At 48.7% G+C, this 15,306-nt stretch overlaps 1 protein-coding gene across 1 annotated transcript in view; it reads right to left on the minus strand.

The window, feature by feature from the left end:
• NOS1 (nitric oxide synthase 1) overlaps positions 1–8,346 on the minus strand; it is a 227,447-nt gene extending 219,101 nt beyond the window's left edge. The window contains exon 1 of the mRNA XM_077955339.1: positions 8,245–8,346. The gene's annotated coding sequence lies outside the window, so the exon portion shown is untranslated. The remainder of the gene's footprint in view (positions 1–8,244) is intronic.
• Between the last annotated feature and the right edge of the window lie 6,960 nt (positions 8,347–15,306).

Below are 15,306 nucleotides of genomic sequence, written 5' to 3' on the forward strand. Positions count from 1 at the left end.
TGGATGGTTGGTATGTGTGCAAGAATGGATGCATGAGTGGATGGATGGATGCATGAATAGACGCATGGGTGTTTGGATGATGTCTCTGTGTGTGTGTGTGTGTATGTGTGTGTGTGAAGGGTTAGAATGAGTGACCTAAATCTTTCAGATGCTCTAAAGGCCACAGATTTTAATGGCCACAAGAGTTCCTCAAAGGCTCAAGACTATTCATACCTAACTTCTTTGTCAGGAATGAGTCAGCGCCTGGGGGATTTTTGCTTGGCGGGATCAGAATTTAATATGGTCACTGCTTATATACGCATATGGGTACCTGGAGGACTAACTATATGTATAGTAGTGCCCATGATGAATAGGAAGGTTGGTATGGGGCATAAGCTCAGAATGCAGGAGGAAAGAGCGTAGAAGAATGCATCTGGTTTCCCAAATCTGTGGGTATTACTGGCCAACAGCACTACTAGCTTCCCGAAGACTGAATTTGTTTTCTCTAGTTTGGGGTTTGACTCTGTAAAAATATTTGGTCTTTATTTGAGATCTTTTGTTTTCCCTTGCAAATTAAATGTCTCTTTATGATTCATTGTTCTGGAGGAGTCATGGTGAGCATTGCAAACCCATTTTTTCCTGTTTTTTTTTTTTCTTGAATGATGAACTCTACTTTGATTTAAATATTTTTATAATAATTTTTCTTTTAATTGAAAAGTGATTTTAAAAATGCATTTGGCAGAGGGGGACAGGGGATGTGTAAAAGTTACAGTCTCATTTATTCCTAGTGAAGTGGAAGGGAAATGGAACCCAGGGGAGGAACAGGATAAAAAAAAGAATACTGGAAACTAATAGAACCAAAGGAGGAAAGAAAGAATACAATGAATGTGAGTGGGCTTTGAATAGGCATCTTGTTTTGTACCTAAGCACTCGAGTTAGAAGAAATAGAGAAACGAAAAGTCGGAGCTGCTACCTGGCCAAAGACCAATTCTCTGTGACTCAGAGGCACTGCCACCATCTCCCTCTGAGCCCATGGGCCTCAGTTTCTACATCTGTCAATGGGATGAAGCCATCTTCATAGGGCTGCTGAGGGTCTCAGGAAATAATGAATGGGAAAATGCAAGCTGTATGGTGCTACATGTGGGGTGGGTGGGTGGCGTGAGTGGGGTGAAGAAAGTAGGGTGAGCTTCCAGACTCTCCTAGCTCTAAGAGTCCATAAGTAATGAAAATACATGGATGTGTATCACACTCACAGATTTATACTCTCTCACACACAGTTACACATGCACCCACCTCTCACATGGATTCTCACACATCTCACACAGCCACACCCTCTCACACACACATGCAGACTCATTATACACACCCTTCCACACGCATAGACACACCATTAAATACACCCTCACACAGATATCAACTCCTCACACACACACACTTTCACACATGCTTCACACATACACACCCCCTCACATGCACACTCTCAACATCGCTTCTCACACACACCGTTAAACACATCTTTGCATGAGAACCCTCACACACACACCCTCACACACACACTTCACATCCCCTTACACACACTCCATACACACACTCCCTCACATGCACACTCTCAACATAGCTTCTCACACACACCCTTAATCACATCTTTGCATGCACAGAACCCTCACATGCACACACATCCTCACACACACTTTACACACACACCTTTACACACACACCCTTACACACATTCCATCCACACACAGCTCACAGGCACACTCTCAATATAGCCTCTCACACATACCTTTAAACACATCTTTGCATGCACACAGCCCTCACACACACACCTTCACACACACACACATCCCCTCACAGACACTTTATATACACACACATCCTCACACACACTCCATACACACCTTCATATGCACAATCCCAATATAACTTCTCACACACACCCTTAAACACGTCTGCACGCACATAACACTCACACTCCCTCACATGCACACTCAACATATCTTCTCACACACACCCTCAGACACACTCCATACACACACACCCTTACATGCACACTCTCAAGATAGCTTCTTACACACACCCTTAAACACATCTTTGTATGCACAGAACCCTCACACACACACACCCTCACACACACACCCTCACAGACACACTCCATACACACACACCCTTACACACACCAACACACTCCATACACACACTCACACACACACCGACACACTCCATACACACACCCTCACATGCACACTCTCAACATAGCTTCTCACATACACCCTTAAACACATCTTTGCTTGCACAGAACCCTCACACGCACACACATCCTCTCACCCACTCCATATACACACACACCCTCACATGCACACTCTCAACATAGCTTCTCACATACACTCTTAAACACATCTTTGCATGCACAGAACCCTCACACACACACGCACACACACACTCTACATATACACACGTAGGGTGCTACATGTAGGGTGGGCGGTGGGGGTGAGCTTCTAGACTCTCCTAGGTCAGTCTAAGAATCCTAAGTGATGAAAATACATAGATGTGTATCGCACTCACAGATTTACACTCTCACACACAGTTACACGTGCACACAACTCTCACACGCATTCTCACACATCTCACACACAGCCACACCCTCTCACACACATGCAGGCATTATACACACCCTTCCATACCCCATACCCATAGACACCATTAAATACACCCTCATGCAGACACCCCCAACTTCTCACACAAACACCTTCACACACGCTCCATACACACACCCCCTCATGTGCACATTCTCACACACACCCTTACACACATCTTTGCATGCACATAACCCTCACACACACGCATACCCTCATACATATACCCCATATACATACATCCCTCACATGCACTCTCAACATAGCGCTCACACATCCTTAAACACGTTTGCACATACACAACCCCCACACACACACCTTCACACACGCACACACCCTCACACACTATATACACACACATCCTCATACGTAAAATGCTCAACATAGCCTCTCACACACACCCTTAAACACATCTTTGCATGCACACAGCCCTCACACACACACCTTCACACACAACCTCATACACGTTCCCCAACAATCCGTCACATGCACACAAACTCTCATACATAGACGACCCACAATCCTCGCATGTGTTCACTCTCACACATACCCTCACACATATGCACACAACCTCACACACACACACCTCTCACACATATGCACACAACCTCACACACACACCTCTCATATACACACAACCTCACACACACACCTCTCACACATATGCACACAACCTCGCACACACACCTCTCATATACACACAACCTCACACACACAGCTCTCACACATATGCACACAACCTCACACACACATGCACACAACCTCACACACACACCTCTCATATACACACAACCTCACATACACAGCTCTCACACATATGCACACAACCTCACACACACACACACCTCTCACACATATGCACACAACCTCGCACACACACCTCTCATATACACACAACCTCACACACACAGCTCTCACACATATGCACACAACCTCACACACACACACTCTCACACATATGCACACAACCTCACACACACACCTCTCATATACACACAACCTCATACACACAGCTCTCACACATATGCACACAACCTCACACACACACCTCTCACACATATGCACACAACCTCACACACACACAGCTCTCACACATATGCACACAACCTCACACACACACCTCTCACACATATGCACACAACCTCACACACACACACCTCTCACACATATGCACACACACTCATACTCCTCACAGCCACACAGTCACCCCCCACACAGCCTCACACACACCATGTCCTTCAAATGAGCTATTTTGAGGGGTTCAACCAAGCTATGGTGGAGATCAGAGTGTCTGCTCACTCTGCTACCAGGCTTCTGACCCATGGACGCCCAGAAACTGCTCCTTCTGGGCTTCCAATGACCGCATGAAACCAAATTTCAATGGACACCCACATGCGCTCACTCTCCTGACCCCTGGGTGATGTCTCCCTTTCTTCCCTATCCTTGGTATCTGATGACCCCAATCATGAACTTTGAGCTCCCCAAGCAAAGGGGCCTTTTCTGCCTTATTCACATGTGTATCCTCAGAGCCCGACAATCAAGAAATATTTGCTGAATGAGACGGAATGAGGGTGTGAGGCATGGAGAAAGAGATGATTTACCTAGGCCAGGGCTCGGGGCTCTGGGAGTGAGGTGCAGGGAGAGGATGTAAGGGTACCCTTCACAGCCAATTTCAAGGCTTCCCTCTCTGCCCAGCTCTTGGCTAAACCCTAGGCCCCTCCTGAACCAGATCCTCCTCCCCACATACATCCCATCCTTGCCTCCTCCTGAATGACCCAAAGTTCTGGTACTATTTGGAACCTGCCTCCAGCAGCCATTTCTGACTCACCTCTCAGGGCTTCCCAGGTCCCTCTGGAGTTCGGTGGGAAGGGACCTAGCTTCACTGGGAACCCAGGCCTTCTGTGATCCAACCCAGCCTCAATACACCCACACCACCATCTTCATTGCCCCAGTAGTTACTACTTGCAGGAACTGGGCTATCCTCCCAACCATCTAGAAGGAAGGCCCTGGTGGCAGCCACATCCTAGAGTTAGGGGAACAGAGGCTCTAAGAGCAAGTCTTTGGCTCAAGGTCAACAACGGGCAAGTGGTGATTCTGGGATTTGAACTCAGGCCCCCAACTCTTCCTGGCCAAGTTTCCTCGACTTCCCACACTGGGTCTGGCACCCCCTTCTGGGCTTCCCCATCCAAGCAATGTTCCTTCCTTGCTATCCTCATCTGTCCCCTCACCTGTCTCCCCCACTGATCCAGAAACTACTCAGGGGCAGTGGTGTGGACAACAGTTGTGTCTTTGCTAGGCTAGGGCAATGCCCCAGCTGGGTATTGCCTTAGGTAGGGAAGCTGGCTTGCTTGGGAGATGATGACACCTCCCCCACCTCCCCAACTGAGGACAGCCTAAGTCAATGACTGATTGACACAGGCATACAAAAAACTGGCCCCCTTTTGTTTTCTGTGTCTACCACTTCATCATGAGGGCCTAGACCAATGCCTGGCACATAGCAGGAGCATAGTGAATGTTTGCTGAATGAATAAATGAATGTCTCTTCTTCCCCTCACCTAGACATCTGCATTTCTCAATTCCTATCCAGGTCTTCTCTAAATCTTCAAGGGCATCCTCTCCTGACCTGCCAGGTATCCTCACCTGCCAGGTTCACCCCGGCGGGCCTTGACTCCATAGCAAAGTGCTTTGTCAGCTGTCTGTACACCTCAGGAATTCAGCTGCATATAGGGGGTGAGAGGGAGTCCAAGCTGAGGGAGGTGGTGAGACTCCCACCCTAGCTCAACCTGGAACACCCTGCTTTGATCAGTTTCCACAAGATTTTGTTTAAACAAAAATGCTCTCCACCTGCAAAGGCTGAGAAGCCCTTTGACATGTTGTGTTTTCCTTCTGTCCCACCCACTCCCTTGATGGGAAGCACACCCTCCCTCATGCTGCCTCATCCAGATTTTGTAGAAAATTGCTTCTGTCTCATCTAGACTGGAACTGCTCAAGGAGGGCTGCAGCCTAGAGGGTGAAAGTGTGCACTCTGGAGTCACAAAGACCTTGGGGAAGTTATTTCACCCCTCCTAGCCTCCGTTTCTGTAGCAGTAAAATGGGAAAGTAATAGAACTAGTAAATGAGCACTGGGCAAGAGTTCAACAAGGTTAATTATCTCAGGCCAGGTTCGGTAGCTCACGCCTGTAATCTCAGCACTTTGGGAGGCCAAGACGGGACAATCACTTGAGCCTAGGAGTTAGAGACCAGCCTGGGCAACATAGCGAAACCCCACCTCTACAAAAAATACAAAAATTAGCTGGGCATTGTGGTGTGCACCTGTAATCCCAACTACTCAGGAGGCTGAGGTGGGAGGATCACTTGAGGCTGTCATATTGAGGCTACAGTGAGCTGTGATCGCACCACTGCACGCCAGCGTGGGCAACAGCACAAGAACCTGTCTCAAAAAAACAACAAAACAAAACCAAACAGAAAACAGAAGATGAAACACAAAACAAAAATAATGAATCATCTCATGTGCTAAACACAGCGCCTGGCTCATGGCAAATAACAAATGGTACCTTCTAGTATTTGTTAAATTATGCAAGCAAGTGCCTTGGGCATGCCTAGCAATTAATTATCAAAATTATCATACTTTCCTTTGGCAAAGGAAGTTAAACCATGGATGTATGTGAAGCTCATTTTGCTCTGGTGTGGTTACTTCCCAGAGGCCTAAGGGGGTATGTGATGGTCATAATCCCCGGCCTCTGGCTAAAGCCACTAATTGGGTGGACATTGGAGACATTCTGCATGGTTTTGCCAAGTGGGGCCTCATCCTTTGCCACAAAAAGAATCCCATGTCCTACTGTTTCTTAGGCATCTAGATTTCCACTAGATCCAGGCATAGCATGCAAAGACAGCTGAGAAAATTGGAAGAGGCCGTGGTTGCTCATATCCCAGATCTGCCCGTGTATCTGCCGCAGCTAGTACAGGGCTCACTCATAGTGGATCCTCAATAAATGCCGTGCAGTGAGCAAAGGAATACAGGAATTTGAGATCTCCCATGTAATTTCAGCATCTAGCAATAGATGTTTCTTGATAAGCATTTTTTGAATGAATGAATGCATTCTAGGTTTGCTATCATATCCTCAGCGTTGGGCCTAGGTCCTAGCACAGAGGCCTCTGATGAATATTTATAGCAGAAATGAACTAGATCCACTATTTCCCAGAAAGCAGCTGAGCTTCCCTTGTAGCTGCCCCCATCCCTTTCCTCTTGTCTCATACTCACAGTCCTCGGGTCCAGCTGCCAGCCTGGCTTGGCGTTAGCCAGCTGGGAAAGGAATCTGGGAGACAAAGCAAGTGAAGCTCCCCAAGATGCACAATTGGGAGAGTCTCTAGCCAGCTCTCCAGGAAGCTCTGGGGGCGCTGCCCTCGGGAAACACTCACCCCCGAGATAGACTGAGCTGGCAAGAGCCATCTACAGTGATTCTGTGACACTGTCAAGGAGCCCTCCTCTGCATGGCTTTGGCATTGAATGCAACCACACACACATACCACACACACACACACACACACACACACACACACACACAGAGCAGGCACTATGCCCTGCTGGACAGAATGGGCTACAGGGATATGCATGGGCAAATGCACCCCAGACAGCATGTGCATGTGGATGGACACTCAGCAATGTTCCATCTCCCCAGGCCAGGCCCTGCCATCCTATCTCAAACACACTTTGCCTCCACCCCAAGCAGGCAGTGGCCACAGACCACCAGGTGGTACCACCAAGTGATAACACTGCCTGTCACCACAGGGGACCCTCTCATGGATAACGGAACCTCTCCCAGCCAGGAGCTGAGGCTCAGCGTTTACAGCCAGTGCAGGCTCAAGGGCGAGTCATGTGTCCCCCCACTTCCTGGAGGCACTGGCGAGCTTTCCCTGTCTGTGTCCCCCCACCCACGTCTGTCCCATGAGCAGGCAGCCACCTCCTCCTCTGTCCCTGCTGGGATCAACTCTCCACTAGGAACCAGGAGGTGGCTCAGATCCTGCAGAGTGGCCTGGCGTGCAGGCTGTACTGCTATCCCTAAAAGCATCTGTGGATCCTGGCCAGGGCCCTCCTTGGCCTTCAGTTATGCTCCAGGACATGTGGCCCTCTGAAGCGCGTGGTCTTCCCCTCAGCTCTGGCCTCCAGTACAGCAGCCTCTCCATGCCTGCTTCCCACAGGGGTCTCATACCAGCCGAGCAATGGTGCCACCCACAGCATGAGCTCTGGGGCTGGCAGGTTGGAGGGACCCAGCCTTAGAGTCCCAGACAGGCCGGCAGGGAGAACCAGCTCTGTTGAGGGCGATGAGAGCAGAGTGGAAATCCTAAAGCCTCATCTGTGCCGACTGATCCCTCCTTCACCCATCAGGTCTCCTGACAGTGTCTGGGGGGAGCCCCTGCGGCTGCGTGACCGGAGGGGAAGGACGTGGGACTGGCCTGTGGTCCCCTTGGGTACCCTTCCTGTAAGGCTGAGGTGACGGGGGTCAGGGATGCTGCGAGGCCCTGTAACGCTGCAGGAAAATGAGCCCTACAGTGAGCCCCCAGCCCACGACGCCCAGCTCCGGCACACCAGGTCCCCCTGCCTGGGGAGCCGAGCCCCCGCCTGGGTACTCACCAGCTCCGGCAAGGCCTCACCCTGGCATGGTGGCAGTCACCCCCTCTCAGACAGTGCTCCCCATCTGGAGAGGCCAGCGGCACTAATCAGCCGCCTGGCGTGGTGCAGGCCGAACAACTGGGGTTTAATTGACACCAGGTGGCCCCTCCCCAGGGGCAGGCTGGGAGGCGGCTCTGCCGGGTTGGGAGGCCAAGCCTTGGGCAGGGGGGTTGCACCCAGACCAGGCCAGTTCAGGCTTCCCCGGGAGAGACAAGGGCAGTCAGGCAGTCGCTGGCCACCCCCCCTTCCACTCCTGCCGGCTGCCTCCATGGCACGGCCCTGGCTTCCCTAGGCTCTGACCTTTCTTTCATTTAGAGGTGGCAGCGGCAGTGGCAGTGTCTGCCCAGGAGGAGGGTGGCTCAGGTTTCCCCCCAGCTGGCTGGGGGCAGCCAGGATCAAGCTCACTGTGTCTGCGGGGATCAGGCTGTGCCCGCCAGATCCTGAGTGAGGCCACCCACGGCAGTCACAAAGGATCCCATGAACTATCTTTTATTGAACACTTACTGTGCACCAGGCCAGGCATGGTGCCCACACTGTCCCCTCTGAAATCTCATGTGCCCCCAAAAGGTGGGCATTTATTAACCCACTTTGCAAAATGAGGAAACGGAGGCTCAGAGAAGCTAAGCTTCTTCTCCAAGGTCACACAGCAGAAGAGCCAGAACACACATCCAGCTGTGTCTGATACTGAGTCAGGGATTTGCATGGCCACCTGCAAAGTAGATGATATCATCCCCATTTTTGAGATGAGGAAATTGAGGCTTAGAGAGGAGAAGTCAGTTTTCAAAGTCACACAGCAAAGTACGGAACGTGGATTTGCCACTAGGTGTGTTGGGCCAGGTTGCCCAGGAAAGTAAAGTCCACAGCTGAAATACAAGCCGTCTTCTCTGACCCACATGTGTTCCTGCTTATGAGCCACAGTTTGGGGTTTAGGAGAAACAGCACTGGACTTACAGTCAGAAGACCTGTGCCCAACTTGCTGTGTGACCTTGAGCAAGTTACTCCACCTCTCTGGGCTTTGCTGCAGCTGCTGTGAACCCCAAATGGGACATCACATGGAAAAGGCTTTGTGACTTGTGTTCACAGGGCAGGATGAGGGAGTACCAAAGTAGCACCACTCTGCCCCGGAGCCCTTCCCAAAGACCCCCAACCCTGTTCTTTCTCTTTACTGCCAGGAGCGGGACCCAGCAGGGAGGAGCATACAGGTTCCACAAGGGCACAGGGTTCAGATCCCGGCTCTGATCTGAGTCTCACAAAGCGCGTGACCTTCAGAAGTCATTTCACTCTCTAGTCTCAATTTCTCCTTTCTAAAAATGTGCTCCCGGGCACTCCCGCCATGCCTGGGCTGCATGAAAATAATGAGATAATACTCAGCACCTGCCTCTTTGTTCAACAACATTTATTGAGCACCTACTAGACACGGGTGACTGTGCTGGCGATATAATTTTTACAGGAACAATATTCTCGTAAAAACAAAGTCAGTTGACCAGGTGCGGTGGCTCACGCACTTTGGGAGGCTGAGGCGGGCAGATCACCTGAGGTCAGGAGCTCGACACCAGCCTGGCCAAGGTGGTGAAACCATGTCTCTACTAAAAATACAAAAAAATATTAGCCGGACATGGTGGTGGGCACCTGTAATCCCAGCTACTCAGGAGGCTGAGGCAGGAGAATCGCTTGAACCCGAGAGGCAGAGGTTGCAGTGAGCCAAGAACTTGCCATTGCACTCCAGCCTGGGCGACAAGAGTGAAACTCCGTCTCAAAAAAAAACCAAAAAACCAAAGTCAGTCATTCATGCCCTTGTGGTGGAGACAGACAAATGTAAAAACCCCACCAAAAAAATATGTAATTCCTTGTGTTACGTGCTCGACAAATGGAAGTAGCTATTATTGTTGTTGTTCATGCATTTATTCCACAAAAGAACTCACTGAGCACCTACTAGGTGCCAGGTACTCTTCTAGGCATTGGAGATATAGCAGTGACCAATACAGACAAGGCTGTCCACTTTAATAATTAACTATGACAATAAATAGCAATAATTAACCATGACAACATATAGCAATAATAGTTATTATATTACTATTCTCAGGCAATGCAGGTTCTCCCCAACACACTGGATGCCCTGGTTTTCTCACTGGTAGAATTACATACCTGTCTGCTGCCATCTGGCCCTCTGGGAGCTCCAAGCTGGAGCATGGGATTCCAGAATGTTCTTAGGTCTGATCCTCAGTGAAGCTCATGGGCTCTTTTTGGTCTGACTTGCGGGCACTCTGGCAGGCAGCTCATCCCCCTGGCATAGACCCAGAACCCATGTGGGTTGGGAGAAATTGAGCCTGTGACTCAGCCAGCCTGGCCTGTCAAGCAGAGATGAGAAGGGAGCAAGCAGCTGGCTGGGCTGTTAGCCATGGGGCTCTCCTGAACCATAGGGCGGGTGCCTGGGGGACAGAATGGGGCTTTGGGATGACAAGGGACCGGCCCTAAGCTCAGGTGACTGCACCCCGGCCCCTGGTGATGGTGGCTGTCTCTAGTAAAGAGAATTTGTTTTTAAGACAGAGTCTCGCTCTGTTGCCCAGGCTGGAGTGCAGTGGCATGATCTCTGCTCACTGCAACCTCTGTCTCCCAGGTTCAAGCAATTCTCCAGTCTCAACTTCCCGAGTAGCTGGGACTACAGGCACGCACCACCATGCCTGGCTAATTTTTTTGTATTTTTCCCAGAGATGGGGTTTTGCCACGTTGGCCAGACTGGTCTCAAACTCCTGACCTCAAGTGATCCACCTGCCTTAGCCTCCCAAAGTACTGGGAATGTAGGCATGAGCCACCACGCCTGGCCAAGAATATTCTTACAAGAATCACAGAGTATGCTGCCTTGTGAGTGAATGGGCTCCTCATCAATCAAATAACTCCAGCAGGAAGCTATAAAGCGGAATCCAGAATGGCCTGTTCATTTGTCAGATGTATCCGTAAGACTGAGCTCTACCTTCTAGGTCTCATTTACACCATCATAACTCGAGTGTCTGGCACAGAGCACATCACATAGTAGTTGGCAAATATTTCTTATATTCATATATGTACAGATCAGAATGTTCTTTCTGGCTTTGACCACATGAGACTTTGACAAGTAGCCCTGCCATTTTATTCATTTGTCTGTTCACTCAACAAATATATCCTGAACACCTACTATGTGCCAGGCACTCTTCTAGGCACTGGGGATATAGTAGTGATCAAGACAGATAAAAATTTCTGCCTTCGTGAAGTCTACCATCTCATGATTGGACTTTCATTTTATTTTTTAGAGATGGGGTATTAGTCTGTTCTCACACTGCTCATAAGGACATACCCGAGACTGGGTGATTTAGAAAGGAAAGAGGTTTAATGGACTTACAGTTCCACATGGCTGGGGAAGCCTCACAATCGTGGTAGAAGGTGAAGGAGGAATGAAGTCATGTCTGACATGGCAGCAGGCAAGAGAGAGCTTGTGTAGGGGAACTACCATTTATAAAACCATCGGCTCTCATGAGACTTATTCACTATCAGGGAAACAGCATGGGAGAGACCTGTCCCCATGAATCAATGACCCCCCATCGGGTCCCTCCCACATGTGGGAGTTATGGAAGCTACAATTCAAGATGATATTTGGGTGGGGACACAGCCAAACCATATCAGACAGGGTCTTGCTTTGTCACCTAGGCAGGAGTGCAGTAGTGTGGTCATGGCTCACTGCAGCCTCACACTCCTGGGTGATCCTCCCACCTCAGCCTCCTGAGTAGCTGGGACTATAGGCATATGCCACATTTCTTCATCTTTTTCAGAGGTGGGGTCTCACTCACGACTGGGCTTTTAGCGAGGTAATTCCACAGGTGTCAATCATATTAATCACAATGACAGGCATTGCCTTAGGACGACTGGGCTTTTAACGAGGTAATTCCACAGGTGTCAATCATATTGATCACAATGACAGGCATTACCTTAGGTTTCTGTACCTTGGCCGTATTAACATTTGGCTGGATAACTGTGGCAAGGGGCCGTCCAGTGCACTGTAGGATTTTAGCAGCATCCCTGGTCTCTACCCACTAGATGCCAGTAATAACCTCCCTTCTGCCTCCACTTATGACATCCCAAAATGTCTTTAGACATTGCCCGCGGCCCTGAAGGAGTAATAACATTGTCCCTGGTTGGAAATCCTAGTCATCTATTAAGCACCAACATGCGACAGGCACTTTGCATTCATTAATTTACTTAATCTCTAAAATAACTCCAGGAAGCAGGGATAATTACTATTTCCATTTTACAGAGGAGGAAACAGAAAAGATCAGCCACTTGCTGATGGGTCCCAGTCGGTGCACCTAGCCCTCTGATGCGCAGCTTCCAGCACTTCCCATGCTGAGCCCATGCGCAGCTGCACCGACCAAGCCTAGAGCAGGGTGTCTCTTTCCTGGACTTTTGCAGATTTCTCTTCTGGTTCTACTCTGTGGCCTCTTGCAGAGCACAGGGATTGGGGCCTTCAGAGAAGCCGCGACCACTAGAAAAATACTGCAAGCTGCAGATATAATTGTAAGTTTTCTAGTAGCTGCATTCAAAAGGTGAAAAGAAACAGGCAGCATTAATTATAATAATTAATACACTTTAATCCAGTATCATTGAGAGCTATCATGTCGGCGTGTAACTAATTAAAATTTATTAATGAGATAGTTTAGTCTTTTTTGGCACCTCATTGAAATCTGGTGTGTGTTTTGCACTTGCAGCTCCATTCAGAGCAGCCACATCTCAAGAGTTCGGTAGCCATGTGTGGTCAGTGGCTCCCGTTTGGGGAATGCAGATATGGAACGTTGTGTTGACTGAGGGAATGAAGACAGGAGGCAGGATATTCTCAGCAAAATGGGCAAGGTGTCCCTGAGCCCACAGATCCTGAGGTTTGCCACACTCTACTGTCACTTTCCACTGGGTTCCTTTGTGTTTATCTGTCTTTCTGTCCCTGGAGCTGAGCTCCACAGTGGGCCTCTGTAGGAGAGGCAGTTTGGAATCAGAGCGGTTGGAATCAGAGGCCAGGGCCCTATCCTGGCTTTATCACACAGGTGCCTGAGCCAGAGCCTCAGTTTCCTCATCTGTGAATTGGGGATGGATTGCTATTCCCTAGAACTTTCTGCGGTAATGGACACATGGAAACCAAGGTGGTAGCCACTAGCCACACGTGGCTATTAAACATTTGAAATATGGCTGGTGTGACAGAGGAACTGATTTTCAAATTTTGTTTAATTGTAATTAATTGAAGTGGAAGTAGCTGCCTGTGGTTCGTGGCCGTTGCATTGGACAGCACAGCTTCAGAGAGTTATCGGAGGATTAAGCATAAAGTCCCTGGCACAGAGAAGGCGTTCAGCACCTGCTGCCTCATCCCCCTGGCAGGTAGGTCCTCAATGATTGTTTGTGGAGGTCCCCTTGAGGGCTCAGCTGACCACTGATGGTGACTGGGAGGAGATCACCCAAGGCTGGGGACACCATCTGAGGGGATTAGAGGCAACAGCCTCTCACACAGTCCTGGGAAGAGTGCCTGTTGCTACGAGCCACACCGGAAAGCCTCATAATTCACAGAGCATTGGTCAGATTCTTCAGAAGGGTCTTGCCTGAGTAGTGGGAAATAATTAGCCCTAAATGAAATGCAGCTCTGAGTCTGTCTAACACAGCTTAAAAGCAATGATTTAGGAGCGCAGTCTGGTGTTCAGACCCCAGTTCAAGTCCCAGCTCTGCCTGCTGTATTACCTGCTGTGTGACTTAGAGCAAGTCGGTTCTCTCTAAACCTCAGTTTCTTCACCTCTCAAATGGGCATGCTGTAACAACAGTGCTTACCTCGTGGGGCCTTTGGGAGGACTCAGTGAGCCCTCAGCAAAGTGTTCAATAAATTGTAGCAATTACTGCTGTTTGACTGCAATGGAATGCAATGGAATTTATGTTTAAAAAGCACTTGGTGGCCGGGCTCATGGCTCGTGCCTGTAATTCTAGCACTTTGAGAGGTTGGGTTGGGTGAGTCACTTGAGGTCCGTAGTTCAAGAGCAGCCTGGCCAATATGGTGAAACTCTGTCTCTACTAAAAATACAAAAATTAGCTGGGCATGGTAGCATGTGTTTGTAATCCCAGCTACACAGGAGACTGAAGCAGAAGAATCGCTTGAATTCAGGAGGTGGATGTTGTAGTGAGCCAAGATTGCACCACTGCACTCCGGTGTGGGTGGCAAAGTGAGACTTCGTCTCAAAACAAACAAACAAAAGTGATCCTGTGAGAATTACAGGAGCGGCTGTTAGAAGCAAAAGCCCACAGAGGTGGGGGAAGGGCACACATATATGGCAACCACTAAGTGTCCCAAGTCAGTGAGACTAAGAGCTGCAGTTCAAACCCCTGGTATCTAAGTCCAGAATCCAGGGACTCTAAAAAACATTTTAAAGTTGATACATAGTATTTGCACATATTTACAGTGTACATGTGATATTTTATTACATGCATAGAATGTGTAATGATCCAAGTGGCCCCCAAACACTTGTCTATCAACTGGTGTTTCCACCCCACTGGCTTTTGGAGAAATGAGAAAATATAACAGCATTTACATTTTTATTCTTCAAATCAAGGCCCTCCTAATCTTGGGGTGATAGATAGCCTTTTTTTAATAAAACAATGTTGATACTAAGTTGGAAATATCTTGTTTTTGTTTTGCTTTGGTTTTTAAAATGTCTTTACTTGGCAAAATAAAAAGCTGAGATAATGTTATCAGTATCTCTAAAGTTTCTTTCTTTCTTTTTTTTTTTTTCTTTCATCTAATGGTCCAGGAAACATGGACTATTAGGCTGCCTGGTTTGTAAAAGGTCTCAGAATATACTTGGAATTTTTCCCATGTCTGAGAGCAGTGTTTCTCGAAGCGTTCCACAGAGCATGAATCCACCAAGATACAGTGAAAAAAGGGTTCTGAAGCCAAGTAAGTTGAGAAACCTACCTGCTCCAACTTCTCCTGAGGGAGTTATAATGTTCATGGGCATATTAAAGACT

Source organism: Macaca mulatta, chromosome 11, assembly GCF_049350105.2.
Source record: "Macaca mulatta isolate MMU2019108-1 chromosome 11, T2T-MMU8v2.0, whole genome shotgun sequence".
Classification (NCBI taxonomy): domain Eukaryota; kingdom Metazoa; phylum Chordata; class Mammalia; order Primates; family Cercopithecidae; genus Macaca; species Macaca mulatta.